The 15,000-nt window shown below is 33.0% G+C and overlaps 1 protein-coding gene across 1 annotated transcript in view; it reads right to left on the reverse strand.

Annotated features, from left to right (window-relative positions):
- LOC145254836 (pappalysin-1-like) overlaps positions 1–15,000 on the reverse strand; it is a 654,441-nt gene that overhangs the window by 505,936 nt on the left and 133,505 nt on the right. The gene's annotated exons all lie outside the window — the stretch shown is intronic.

Raw genomic sequence — 15,000 nt, forward strand, 5'->3', positions numbered from 1 at the left:
TGTAGACTGAAAATTGACAGAGTTATTGCGTATGGAAATGTACACACACAGACACACAGATACACAGACAGACATACATTTTCACTTTTATAGATATATAGATTAAACCCCTGGAAGGAATAAAAATTACATGAAAAATAAGAAACCACTTTTAGTCTGGCAATACTTCATTTTGAATATTGGAATTAATTTAGTATAAAACTCAGCTAAAAGCTTGGAAGAGGCTTTAAATCAAATACATACTACAATTTGCTGTGAAATGTGTTACATTTATTCTTAACTGTCAACTGTACAATTCTTTACCTTTTAATACGTAGGTTAAAACTATTAGCTAAGTTTTTTATAGGTGCTCAATAATTTTGATCGTATATATATATATATATATATATATATATATATATGCGTATCTATGTATATGTATATATGTATTATATATATATATGTGTGTGTGTGTGTGCGCGCGTGTGTGTGTGTGTTTTCGAAAAAAAGGCAATGTATTCTCTTAAGTACGTTTCCGATTATTTTTCAGTCGACTAAAATCTACAATACAAGAAGCTATCTCTTGAAAATGAACTAAGCGTGAATCAAATTCCGTGTCTCCCGGACAGACCAACATTGAAAATGGTTTGCAGTCGGTCATTCCATGTTTACGTTGGAGTCTAAGAAAAATAAAATATCTAAATGCGGAAGAGCGAGCGGACCTTTGAAACCACTGAACGAGGACGAGATTGATTTTATTGATTTTAGATCGGACGTGACCAATTCTAATTTGAGTCCAACAATTTGCCAAACATTGCCGCCGGCCGGCCAAACAAATCGTCGTGTTTATAGCGTCTTTTAGATTTGATCATTTTTGTTTGCATGTTTTTTTTTTTGTTTTTTTTTCTATCATGCCAGTAAAGGCAATTCTGAGCACAATTTGTAATTATCTCAATAAAATTAAAATCCCTGCATTAAAATTCGAAACGGAAAGATACATCAAAATAACTTTTCTCAATTTTTTTCTACATCGGACACACTATATTCTTTAATGTTCTGTCTTAATGGCGGTTTCAATCGTACAGATCTATTATATCAAACGATCAGTATTGCATTGTAAGCGACATGTGTTTATTCCAAAAATGCAGATAAAACCTGCTTGAAACTATATAAATATATATATATATATATAGAGAGAGAGAGAGAGAGAGAGAGAGAGAAAGAGAGAGAGAGAGATAGAAAGATAGACAGAGTGAGAAAGAGAGAGTGAGTGAGAGCCAGAGTTGGGGATATATATATATATATATATATGATGCAGCATATTCACGGCATATTCACAGATGATTGCCGTTTCAAGATTCATGTGCAGTATTAAGTATCCTCTCATGTGTCCCCAGGTGACTTTAAAGACCTGCAACTGACTTACATTGACGATGACATACATGCCACACCAAGTTCAATATCTTAACGGGGTTGATTGGATCTGGATGAGGAATATTGTCTTTGTGCACCATCATGTGCCTTCCTAGTCCAGATGTAGAGCTGCGTACCTTACTGCATATTACACACATGCTGTGCTATGAGGTCGTTGCGGAACATTGAATGAGGATGGTCTATTATTTTGAGACTTCAGGTGGCTCACATTGCCTGCTTTTAAAAGAAGAACCCGACCACACGTTTCACAGATGAAATTTGCATGGTTGCTTGGCAAAAATTCTAGATCTCTCTTTCGAAGTTACCACGCTCCATTCCCTTAACCTGAAGAGAATCCAAGCTATTTTTTGCCAATTACCACCAAGCTCTACGATCAACTGCATTTTTCCCCAAGTGTTGGTATCAATATCTGTATCCCTAAGAATGTTCTCGAAGCCGTCCTTGTAGTACTTTCTGGGCTTATGTTGTGGACACTTATCACTCGCAAGTTCTCTATAGAAGAGTCTCGTCGGGAGATGATCATCACCTATACGTACAATATGACCTGCCCAGCGCAATTACGCAGTGGTAACCATGATTTCAAGTTTCGGACACAGCACTTTTTCTAGTACCTTTGTTTTCGGTATGTGCATTTGCCACTTGATATTCAAAATTGTCCTCATACACTTCAGATAGAAATGTTCTAGAACCTTAATGTGTTTCTGGTGGGTCGTCCAGGTTTCTGCAGCATATAGAAGCATCGTGACAACACACACCATATGCATATTCATCTTGGTCTTAATGGTGAGTCCACGATCACTCAAAGCCCTCTTCTCCAGCAATTTCTATAACGCAACAGAAGCTTTTTTAATGAGGGCGTATATATCGGCATCCAAAGAGCCATCCGTGGATAATGCACTTCGAAGGTAGACAAAGACATCCATCAGTTTACGCCTAGTACCATTAACCAAGATATTTGGCTCAATGTTGAATATATATATATATATATATATATATATATATATATATATATATAGTGAATGAATGACAAAACTATATTTCAAAATCATGATATTGACCATCTTACAATTTATTCCTTTAATTTTGTTGACATTTACAATTCTTGACAGTATCTGCTTCGTAGCACTAAATCAATAACTCAATTATTATATCAATTATATATATATATATATATTTATGTATGTATATATATATATATATATATATTATTGATGGGACGATTCCAATAGTTTCCCGATTCCGATACAATTCCCAACTCTGTTCTAAATTCCCGATTCCGATTCTTCATAAATCTTTAATGTTAAATATGCAGATATTTTCCTAAACGTCAAAATACGCTTGTGAAGGATGATCTATCGATTTTAGCTTTACTGGTATTTTAAAATCAATAAATACTTACTATTTTACCATTATTACCAGCAATGAACAATTTTACTTTAAACAAAATCGTTTTGCCATCTGAAAATAGGCACCGATTTTTCCGATTCCGATACAGATTCCGATATCCCCAAATGCTCCGATATTTACGATCCTCAATTCCGATTACGATCAATCGTCCTAACACTACTATACATTTATATATATATATATATATATATATATATATATATATATATATATATATATATATATATATATAGGTTGTCGATAAACAAATGAATATGCGCTATATTAAGAAGAAAGGTACTATTCGTGGACTAGGAAAATTGAAATATTGTAAATATTGTTATTTTCTATGCGCTGGTGAAGACCAAGTTGTGCAAATTATAATTTGCGGAACGGTTATATGCTCACATATCAGAAAGGAGAGGGGGGGGCTGAAACAATTGTTCGCAAAGTGTTAACAGTATCAGACACACTTTCCGAAAATGAGTAAAGACTTGTGCGGCTATTACTTTCAATCGAGTATCTTTAAAGAAAAAAAAAATGTTTATAGGTTTAGTATCGCATTATCGCGTTATCTAAATAAAAACTTTATGTCATTTATTCATATGTAATCATTGTCCGAAGTAGTTAATACAAACACACACAAACACAAAGAGTTGTGTTTTGTTATTGACAACGCTTGCATACAAATTTGCTTATTCTTAAAAAGGGTTTCGGATGCTAAGTTGTTATAAATCGCAATCGATTACGTAGGTGATCGTGTTTCGATCCAGATTTCATGCACACTGTAGAACTGTGACACAGCGAAATTACTTTTGCATATATATATATATATATATATATATATATATATATATATATATATATATATATATATAAACAGGCTTCTTCAGTCTTTGACAGACTAAGTATACACACGAAGGGTTGCCTGCGCGTAAAATTTTTGTGGCAGGAGTTGCGCAATCTCAAACCAAACCTCTCCTGATACGGCATTGTTAAATACCAGCGGCAAGTGAAGTACAGGACGACTGGAAACAAATGCCGAGATAAAGGGAGAGTACATACAGCGCTTAGAATTCCAAAATGGTCACCCATCTGATACTAACCAGGCTCAACGTTGCTTACCTTCGGTGTTCTGATTAGAACAGCGGTTTCAACGCGTTTATGCCATATATATATATATATATATATATATATATATATATATATATATATATATATATATATATATATATATAGTGTTTTTAAAATATCATTATCCACTTACACGTGTTTCTTCGTCTACGACTTATATTTTTAAGAAAAATATATATGCCGCTCCCCATATAGAGGTACCAAATTGGTTAAAGGGAAAATTCAGAATAATGCAATAAATCTACTGGTATGCAGATCCAGTGATTATCGGTTTTTTAATTTATTTTATTTGTCTGTCTCCGGATATTTCGGTTTTATTGACACTTGGATTTAACACTTGGATTGAAGTATGAAACTTATATATTAAAAAAATATATATTCAAACAATCTTTATCGGATTGATAACATCAAATATTTGCTGGATATCTCATCCAACCAAAGAAGAAACTAAGGGAACATGTTTGCATCAGATTGTTACCTGGTGCGTTGGAAGAATTACAACACGGGTTGGATCTTTTTACCTCCCTGCTTCCAAGAACATTCATATAATGATTTAGCATACATTTTGTATCTGAAGTTCAATATCCTTTTTTTATTCTCTATAAATATATAATTTCTCTTATTTTGTGAAGCTAAAATGATTTAAATACTTTAAAAACTTTTATATGTTCTATGTTTTACAAATAAGGTGTAAACAATTTATAATATTTGCTAATATTTTTCCTTTGGGTACATGAATAAACCTCGAAAACTCATGGGTTAAGGAAATATACTTATTAAACTGTATTCTTTGTTTTTCATGAAATAAAAAAATTCTTTATCTGAAATTTAATCGTTTCAAATCAGAAAATTAAAATTCCTGAATTATGAATTATGATATATATATATATATATATATATATATATATATATATATATATATATATATATATAAATATATATATATATATATATAAATCATAATTCAGGAGTTTCAATCTTATGAGATATATATATATATATATATATATATATATATATATAAAGCTGAATGTCTGTGTATGAGTGTGTGTGTGTGTCTGGTCACGAATAGGCTCCTATATGGTTTACTATTTTAAAAAACTGATTACATATAATGATAGAAGATGTATCAAGACACAGGAATGGGTATGTTTGATCTGGCAGAACAGTGATTCATTAAAATTGTGGGGTCTGTGTTCGCGCCTGATCCACAATGTATCGAAATAAAAAAATTTAAAAATTAAAAAAAAAACGTTTACAAGTGTTTTTGATATAGATGTACATAAGAATACTTTGATAAGTATATTTCAACTTTAATAGGGATAGTATAATAAAATTGTGGAGTCTGCATTCGCGCCTAGCCTCCAGAGAATGGAAATAGGCACACAATTTAATAAAGACTTTTCATATCTATCTGCGTAAGTATACTTTGATAATTATGTTTCAGTTTGAAGAAATATGGTATAATAAAATTCGCCTGACCTCCATAGAATGGAAATATGTCACAAAGTTTAACACGGTTTCTTAATATAGATCCACAGAATATTGCGATAAGTGTTTCAGTGTGAATAGGTATAGTATAATACATTATGGGGTTTATCTATTTTATTTTTACTTTCATCATAATTTGCTTTGGTTTTGATATCCCCAAATTCAAAGTTATCTCTTTACAACCCTTCCTTTTCATAACCTATCATACTTTCATAAATTATAGTCCATTTTCTGTAGGCTGTTTCTGAACCCAGTCAATGACGAGTACTTTTGCTAGTATATATATATATATATATATATATATATATATATATACTAATGATATATATATATATATATATATATATATATATATATATATACTAAGTTAAAGGTATTCAAGAGATAAAACTCATAAATTCACACGAGGTTATTAAGAGTATGTATATATATATATATATATATTTATATATATATATACATATAGATAGATAGATAGATAGATAGATAGATAGATAGATAGATAGATAGATGTGTGGGGGGATCTGTGTGTGTAAGTTAAATGGAGTATAAGAAACGACCAAATTTTATCATTTATTTCTAATCAATAGAGCCTTTGCAAGTGAATAAACACGCCGATTTGTATTTACTAAGAAGGGTGAATGAAGGGAGGGAGAATTTGAAGGTGATTGAAAACGTAAGGAGGAGAAATATTTTTCAGTTGAGCGACAAACCTCAAACAGCTTACTTATTTGCGAACGTCCTGTTAAGTTGAAATAAATTTATAAGGATAATTGGCTAAATTTTTGTGCTGTTTTTATTTCCTTCTTATTTTCTTACACAGGATACGCTTCATAAGTTCAAATAATTTCGATATAATTGTAACTGAAGCATATAAAAGCACCCAGCTTTTACACGAATAATAATCAAAACTGTCTGAAAACGACTGATGAAAATCGGTAGAAAGTACTTGCAAAAAACAACCAAAAGAAAAACAGATGGACGTTCACGATTATGGAACTTTCTTTCTCCGATTCAAACAAGAAATAAGAACGACAGTTGTAGAAATGGAAAAATTACAAACTAAGCTCATTAAATAAGAACACTCCGTGCTATTGAACAAGACTTTTCTGAACATATATATATATATATATATATATATATATATATATATATATATATATATATATGATGATTGTTGTATCTTTCAAGATTATCGTCGTCATTGAGTTCTCCAACTCTTGTCATCCATGCCATCTCAGGTGACTCTGCACTCCCGCCGCAGATTTGCACACCTTGAAGCAGATGTGACATACAAATTGAGCAATTTCCACCGAGTTGACTTCCTCTCGAAGTTGAAAGGTATTCCTATGAACAATCACATGTCTTCCCAGACCAGCAGTAGACTTGCAAACTTTGCTGCATGTTAAACAGATCGTTTGGTTCGGACTAATAGTTGCAAAGTTGACCTGAACAGGAGTTTTGTGCGACTTAAGGGGGTTTGACAAAAGCACTCGTTCACAGGTGTCGCATTTCCAGCTCTGTGTGTCATAGTTAAGACCGTCAATTAAACATTTGCGAAGTTCTCGCTTCAGATTGTTGTGGGCCTGCTTTTCTTTCTCTAGAGTATCACAGCTTTCACGTACAAGCTTTCTCTACTTCGGCCTTTGCCGAGTAAGGTCTTCCTATGTGTCGATGTCGATTTGTAAGACGTTAAAATTATTCTTATATATATATATATATATATATATATATATATATATATATATATATATATATATATATATATATTCTGAGCTAGCTTAGATATCTTTTTTCAGATAAATACACAGGGAATACAACCGTCCGAAATGGATACACTTGTAAACTCCGCTCGGCTCCCTTAAAAATATAAACAAGTTCTTGTCTCTTCTACCTACCCCACTTACCTATAGGTATTTCATGAGTCTTCGCGAACTGTCCCGACACTTATTAATCATAGTGATCAGAGCACCGAAATGTAAGACGACCGAATGAAACATATTCTCTCGGGTCTCACTGCGCGCACGCCCTTCCCCCTCTTCAGGAGATCATAAACACCTGGTTAGATAAAGGGAGGTTTGGTGCATGATCAAAACAAAAATACAACAAAAAAAAAATTATGTTTGGCAAAATTCCTTCTTATCGAGGACCAGTGCGCTGCTCAATCTTTACTGTCGCCCGAAGGTGTTATTTAATCGGTTCCTCTCTACTTATCAATCTAGCGATCGGTTCGTCGCGCGACCGAGAAATGAATAAAAAAAAAACCGCACCGATTTGTATTTTTAAGGAGAAATGAATGGAGAAAGAAGTTGAAAGTGGTTGAGCCCGTAAGGAGGACTGATATGTTTCAGTTGAGCAACCAACCCTGGCTACCTTACTCATTTGAAAAGTCCTGTTGTGTTGAAATAAATTTATAATGAACTAGGCTATGACAGCATAATATTCTTTTCATTGTTTTGACTTTCGAGTATATACCCAACATAGTTAGACACGGTAAATCAACCGAGAAACAACATCACTTTATATAGAAGCATAAAAAATATCAACGGATACACACACGAGAGTCAAAAGAATGGAAAGAATATGCTGTTGTCCTAGCCTTAATAATGCGTATTGGTTAAATTTGTGATTGTTATTATTTCCTTATTAAAAGTCTGTATAATGTACACATTCTATAAGAAACATATCCGGTGATCATTGACAGTAAGGTCCTGGATATGAGCTTAAACTCTATTCGATGGTGAGGCCCTAGCTTGCGGGCTTTGGAGAGTGTGGAGACACCCTTTAATTGCCATTGCTCCCAGGTCCGCTCACACCCGGAGTAAGGGTCTCAACTATGGGTTTAATAGAAACCGACTTAAAAGAAGAAAATATATATTCTATTAAAAAATTTCTTCAAAATAACTGGATTCGGCATAAAATAACCTGCGTGTATATATATATATATATATATATATATATATATATATATATATATATATATATATATATATACAGTGGAGAAAATAAGTGTTGGACACATCCCATTATTCTTTATTTAACACATTTCTAATGCAGCAAATGACGCGAAAATTTAACAAGAAAGAGCTACTCATTTAAAAATAACAAATAACTTTAGAAATTGGAACCTTTTAATGCATAACCAAAAATTATATAATAAAAACGAGAATAGCCTGGAAAAAAAGTGTTGGACACACTAACACAATTTCATCTAATATTTAGTTGAAAACCCCTTATTGGCTATTACAGCTTTGAGACGTTTTCTATACGACGAAACTAATTTGTGACAACGTTCAGGCGAGATTTTGACCCACTCTTCAACACATACTTTCTTCAAATCCTGAATATTACGTGGATCTCGCTGGTGGACCATGATTTTGAGCTCTCTCCATAGATTTTCTATAGGATTTAAGTCTGGGGACTGATTGGGCCACTTAAGAACATCTATTTTGTTCTGTACGAACCAATCGGAGGTTATTTTAGCAGTATGTTTGGGATCATTATCTTGTTGAAAGATCCATCCCTGTCGCATACTGAACGCATTGGAAGCAGGCAAGAGATTATTTTCAAGAATTTCCCGATATTTGGCTGAATTCATCTTTCCATCTATAATATGAAGTGGCCCAGTACCATTTGAAGAGAAGCATCCCCAGAGCATGACATTTCCACCACCAAACTTTACAGTGGGGAAGGTGTTCTTGGGATCGTGCGCTGTGCCATCTCTTCTCCATACTCGACGTGCAGAGTTAATGTCGAAAAGTTCAATTTTCGTCTCATCGGACCAGATCACATTCTTCCAGTAATCATCTGTTTTCAATAAGTGGTCTCTTGCAAACTCCAGACGAGCATTAACATGACATTTTTTTAGTAATGGTGTCTTTCGAGGTGTACGCGATTTAAGACCGTTGCGTCGGAGTACATTACTAATCGTTGGTTTCGTTACTACTATCCCTGCTTTTTCCAAATCTTTCTGAAGTTCGCCTCGTGTTGTTCTCGGTTGCTGCTGAACTTTTCGTACAATCTTCCTTACGGCTCGATCCGACATCTTGCGAGGAGCTCCGGTGCGTGGACGGTTCACGGTTGAGTCATGCACCTTCCATTTCCTAATAAGGTTTCCTATGGTGCTTACAGGGATTTTGAATTGAGCAGATATACGCCGATAACCAATTCCATTCTTGTGCTCGGCAATAATCTTATCACGGACGACTTGAGAGAGTTCTTTACGTTTACTCATCATGAGAACCTTCACGCGTGATGGCTTACTGGTGACTAACGTGTTCCAATACTTTCCAACGACGTAGAGTATGGTTGTGCTGAAAGAAAAGAGAACTATTTAACTTCCGCTTGTACCTTCCGGAAGTGAATTACTTCCCTTGACTTTTTCTTTCCAGCATTATTTATAAAAAATAATAATAAAATATAATTTAAAACAATGTGTCCAACACTTTTTTTCCAGGCTATTCTCGTTTTTATTATATCATTTTTGTTATGCATTAAAATGTTCCAATTTTTAAAGTTATTTGTTATTGTTAAATGAGTAACTATTTCTTGTTAAATTTTCGCGTTATGCGCTGCATTAAAAATGTGTTAAATAAAGAATAATGGGATGTGTCCAACACTTATTTTCCCCACTGTATATAAGCGGTTCATTCCGGCTTTGCTCGAGCCCTAAGTACTGTTCAAAACTTTATCTGCCTATATATCTATCTATCTATCTATCTATCTATCTATCTATCTATCTATATATATATATATATATATATATATATAGATATATATATATATGTATGTATAATATTTTGACTCATGTCCAGATAACCTACATCTACAATTTCAAGTGTTTAAATGCAAAATTGGCGAAGGAGTTTGGTAAGGTTTGCAAAGGTCAACTTTTTCAACTTTGACTTTTTGGCAGCTTAATTCTTGCCCCAAAACTGATTTAAACACTTGCTGCATGTCTGAATACACGTTATGTAAAATTTCAAATGTTTAGACCAAAACTTGGTTGAATAGTTTGCTCGAGACCGCAAAGGCTAAAATCTTTTGAACCTCGACCCGTTGGCAGCCAACTTTTCGGCCAAACACCGACTAAAAAGTCTGGACACACTGTATGTAAAATTTGAAATGTTTACACTAGAAATTGGCTCAGTAATTTAGTAGAGACGGCAGAGGTCATTTTTTTTTAACTCTGTCACCAATTTTGACCCCTTACCATTAATTGTTTTGTGGTTGAAATCAAATTAAGAAGTTTGATCCATATTCAAGTAACCTAGATCTTTAATTTCAAGTGTTTAGACCCCAAATTAGCGGAGGAGTTTGATAGAGTTTTCAATTGTCAAATCGTTGAACTTTGACCCCTTGAAAGCGAAATTTCTGGCCGCAAACTAATTAAAAAGATTTTTCCAAATATCAATACTCCTTATATCAAATCTCGAGTTTAAAGCAACATCTACCTTTACCGGTAATAATTATTAGATAATAAATATTTATAGTTCATTAAGACTAGTAAAACTATAATCGATAGATTATTCTTACAAATGTATGTTTTCCTTTGAGAATATATGTGCACATTTAGCGTGTGTTTTTGTGGTTGTCGAGAAAAAATAACGACTCTATATTTAAATATTTAGAGATTTATAAAAGAATCGGTATCGCAATAGGTAATTGTATCGGAATTGGGAAAAATATTGGAATCATCCTATCACTAATATATATATATATATATATATATATATATGGGGGGTGTATGGGAGATAAAAAAAAAACAATGTTCCGAGTTCATCAATATTTCGTATTTATTGCGAGACTAAATTAAGAAAGCAAAACACAAGTTGCAATATATTTTGATGCAATGAAATGAAAGACTTTGTTCAATTTTAGAAACGAAAGAAGTCGTTGAAAATTCAAAAAGGGGACCACAGCGTTGTGAAAAAGAGTAAGATTTTCTTTTTTTCTCTATAACGTTATATAGCCGTTAATATATTTAAAAAGATATGATGCAATTGGGTTTGTATTACTGTACACATAGATTAGAAAAAATTGTCAAAAAACAAATATATAACAAATAAATGTTATCAAAGGCAAGATAAGTTACTTTTCTACCAAACTGGATATATTTTTCGTGTTTCTATTCAATGTAACATGTTTATTCAGCTCGAAAACCATACAGTGTTTACCGATGTATTGGAAAATTCAAGATGGCGTCTGACTCTCTCTTTAACACGATAAGGTTGGGAAAAAGATGTTATAAATAAAAATAACTGGATAAAATACTGTTAAAACCCCGTTATGTTACCGTGACATAGGTTGACATATATTCGGCGGGTTTTTAATAGTATTTTGTCTAGTTTTTTTTTATTTATAACACTTTTTCCCAAACTTACCGTGTTAAAGAGGGAGTGAGGCGCCATCTTATGCATAAGAATTGCTTCAAAAAGATAAGCGATATCAAAAACGCTTTCAGTAACTTCATCGCCACCAGAATGTGAGATTTTTACATTACTGGCATAAATAAATTTGTTTTGCGTTGGCAAAAGTATGTCGAATCTGATGGTGCTCATTTCGATCAATAATTGTTTTTTGAACACAGATATGTTCATCTGAATTTAAAAGTTGAACACCGCAATAATTTGCTCGTCAACCTGATACTTTTATTAAATCATATCTCTTTCAATGTGATTTTATTATTTGTATTAAGCTATATTGCACAATATTACTTTCTTAGTATTTATTAATGTCTATTAATTTACCTCGTTTGCGTCAGTTTTATCTTATAAATGCAATGGACATTATTTTCATAGAAATTTTTTTTTTAAATCATAATTGCTGCGTGTTATTCGTTTTTCTTCCAAAGAACTTCATATTTTGTATTATCCAGAAAAATATCAGCTTCGTAAGGATGTAAATTTGGGATTATTTTGGAGTATTCAGATTACTGCTCTTACAATATAACCTTCACTCTCCTTTGTTGCGACGGATTCAAGTGCTAAATAATAATCAGTTCTAAGTTTTTACCCTTATCCCCGAGTGACCTCTAGGCCTTGATAAGTGGTGATGCCTATGTAAAAAAAAAAGAAAAAAAGTGAAATTCTTATGGCACTTGATACGTCAATCATCAGCATAAAGTACAATTACAATGCACTTAAGACCCGATCATAACTTACAGACCGAAAACCTCTCCCCAGGAATTTAGTAAAACGTTTTGTTCGAAATTCCGTACAGATTACTGAGTATGAAAAAAGATTCTCGCGTTCGACAACACGCACCTGAAGAAGGCGGGAGGTTACATCGGGCGAAACATTCTGAGAATCACATCCAAAATGGCAACAATAGCCTGAATAATCGTAATAATACAAGAAGGACAATTTAAAAGTAGCCTCATATCTCTCTAATCTTTCTCTTACCGATGAACTTATTATCCATCTTCAATAAAAAAAAAAAATCCAGGTTGGCCCACTTCAAAGTAACCCGATATATTTAATCTATTTATTGTTCAGATTAAAGGATCCACTTAAAAGTAGCCCGATCGCTATAAGACCAACTTACACCACAAGAAAAAAAAATGCAATTCTTTTTTCAAGAAGATGGCGCTGCATGCCACGCGTCTCAAAGATCACTGACACGAGTTCATGACATGTTTACGGAAGAGAGAACGATAAGTAAAGGGTTATGGCCACCACGTTCCCCGGACTTGTCATCATGCGATTCTTATGCAAATAATTCTCACAATATAGACCAAGTTATAGAGAGCATTACCAACGCTATCAAGTGAATCACCAGAGAAGATGTATAGGAAGTATCTTCAAACGTTGTTAAACGTGCCCAGAAATGTATTGATGTCAAGGAGTACTTTCATCATCTATTATAACACTACAGGTAATTTAAACAATGAAAGAATGCTAAGTAAAATGTATTTGCTGGTTTATTTGAAGATAAAATGAAAATGGGTTGCGTTTGTACTTAAGAGTAGCCCAGAAAAATGTAGTAGATTACATTTCTCTGAGATACTTTTAAGTACAAGCGCAGTATATTTCGTGTTACCTACAAGCAACTACATTTCACTTAACATAAAACAGCATCATCAAAAGGGTGTGCGTTCTACTCTCAGTAAAAGGCAGTACATTTTTATTCATCCCTCAATCAAACCTATAAATAACCTGAATTAAATGAAAAACAAATATCAGAACAAATATGTGAGTTCAATCTCCGTAAAGGGGAGAACATTTTCATATTCTATTTAATTAAACCCGCACGTAAATGTCACAAGAAACAAAAGATATAGGCGCAATCCTAGTATAGGGAAGTGTATTATCTTCTCTTGAAACAAACCTGCAACGAACTTTCACTGAACACAGATTTATCATTATTAAGAGGTTGTGAGTTCAATTCAAAAAGGTAGTGCAGTTTTATGTTCTCATCAATCAACTCCACAAATAACTTTAACTAAACAATATCTGAGAAAGAAGTTCTAAAAGCCTATCCAATACATAGAAATAAGTGTCTTCCTAATGAGAAAGAAGAAAGCGAATACTGTATCCCCCCCCCTATTATGTTTGGCCCACCTTAAGTATATTGACAGTGCTGTATATTGTTGCCTGAGATAAAGGGTTCCGTCCGCGTCGGTCGCGGTTGGGGTACTTTGGATAACAAGCTCTCCGTTTTTATTTCAACTAATTAGCGGTATTATAGCAAGTTTTCTACAGCGAAATACACGACTGCGCTGTGGGATGTAAATCTTATTTCAATTATTCGAGGCGATAACACAAAATGTCCGAAGAGGCATTTGACACGTTAAGTACAAAAAAATAAACAAAGAAATAAATAAATTCACACGGCGAACAAAAATATTTGTATTTTATGACAATAAAAGCTATCGCTTTTCTACTTGTTCTTCTTTGGGTTTTTTTTTTTTTTTGCTTTTTTTTTTAATACTGTTCTTCTTTCTTGAGACACCGCTTAGCAGGTGTTTTATTTATTTATTTATTTATATATATTTTTTTTTTACTTGTCTGTCTTGCGTAAGTTCCTTGAATTAATGTCCTTTTCATTTCTTTCTTTTTCATTCAGCATCACCCCGGGATATATTTTATGGGTCCTACACTAAGTTGATTCTGTCTCCGTTGTAACGAAATGGCTGTCATCAAGACCTAGAGCTCTCTGCTTTGTCGTATTGAATTTCAAATCTGCAGCGACGGGGAAAGAAGATAGCAAAGTTGTATGTGTTATTAATGGACTAGACGAAATCAAGCAGTCTGTTAGCCAACAACTTTACAAAGAGACATGTAAATATGTTTAACTTAATGTTCTAAGCGTGTCCGTTTAATACAAACAATGTATGTGTTCTATACGTAATCGTTATAATATTCCAATATGTCGTGTGTAATAGAAAGAGCAAAACGCTTCCTGTTGCATTTCTATCAAGGATAATAATGAAATTACATTTGAAGCTCGTAAGTAGTAGTAGTAATTATTATTATTATTATTATTATTATTATTATTATTATTATTATTATTATTATTATTATTGTTGTTGTTGTTGTTATTATTATTATTATTATTATTATTATTATTATTATT

Source organism: Euprymna scolopes, chromosome 30 (assembly GCF_053919585.1).
Source record: "Euprymna scolopes isolate OS-2025 chromosome 30, ASM5391958v1, whole genome shotgun sequence".
NCBI lineage: Eukaryota > Metazoa > Mollusca > Cephalopoda > Sepiida > Sepiolidae > Euprymna > Euprymna scolopes.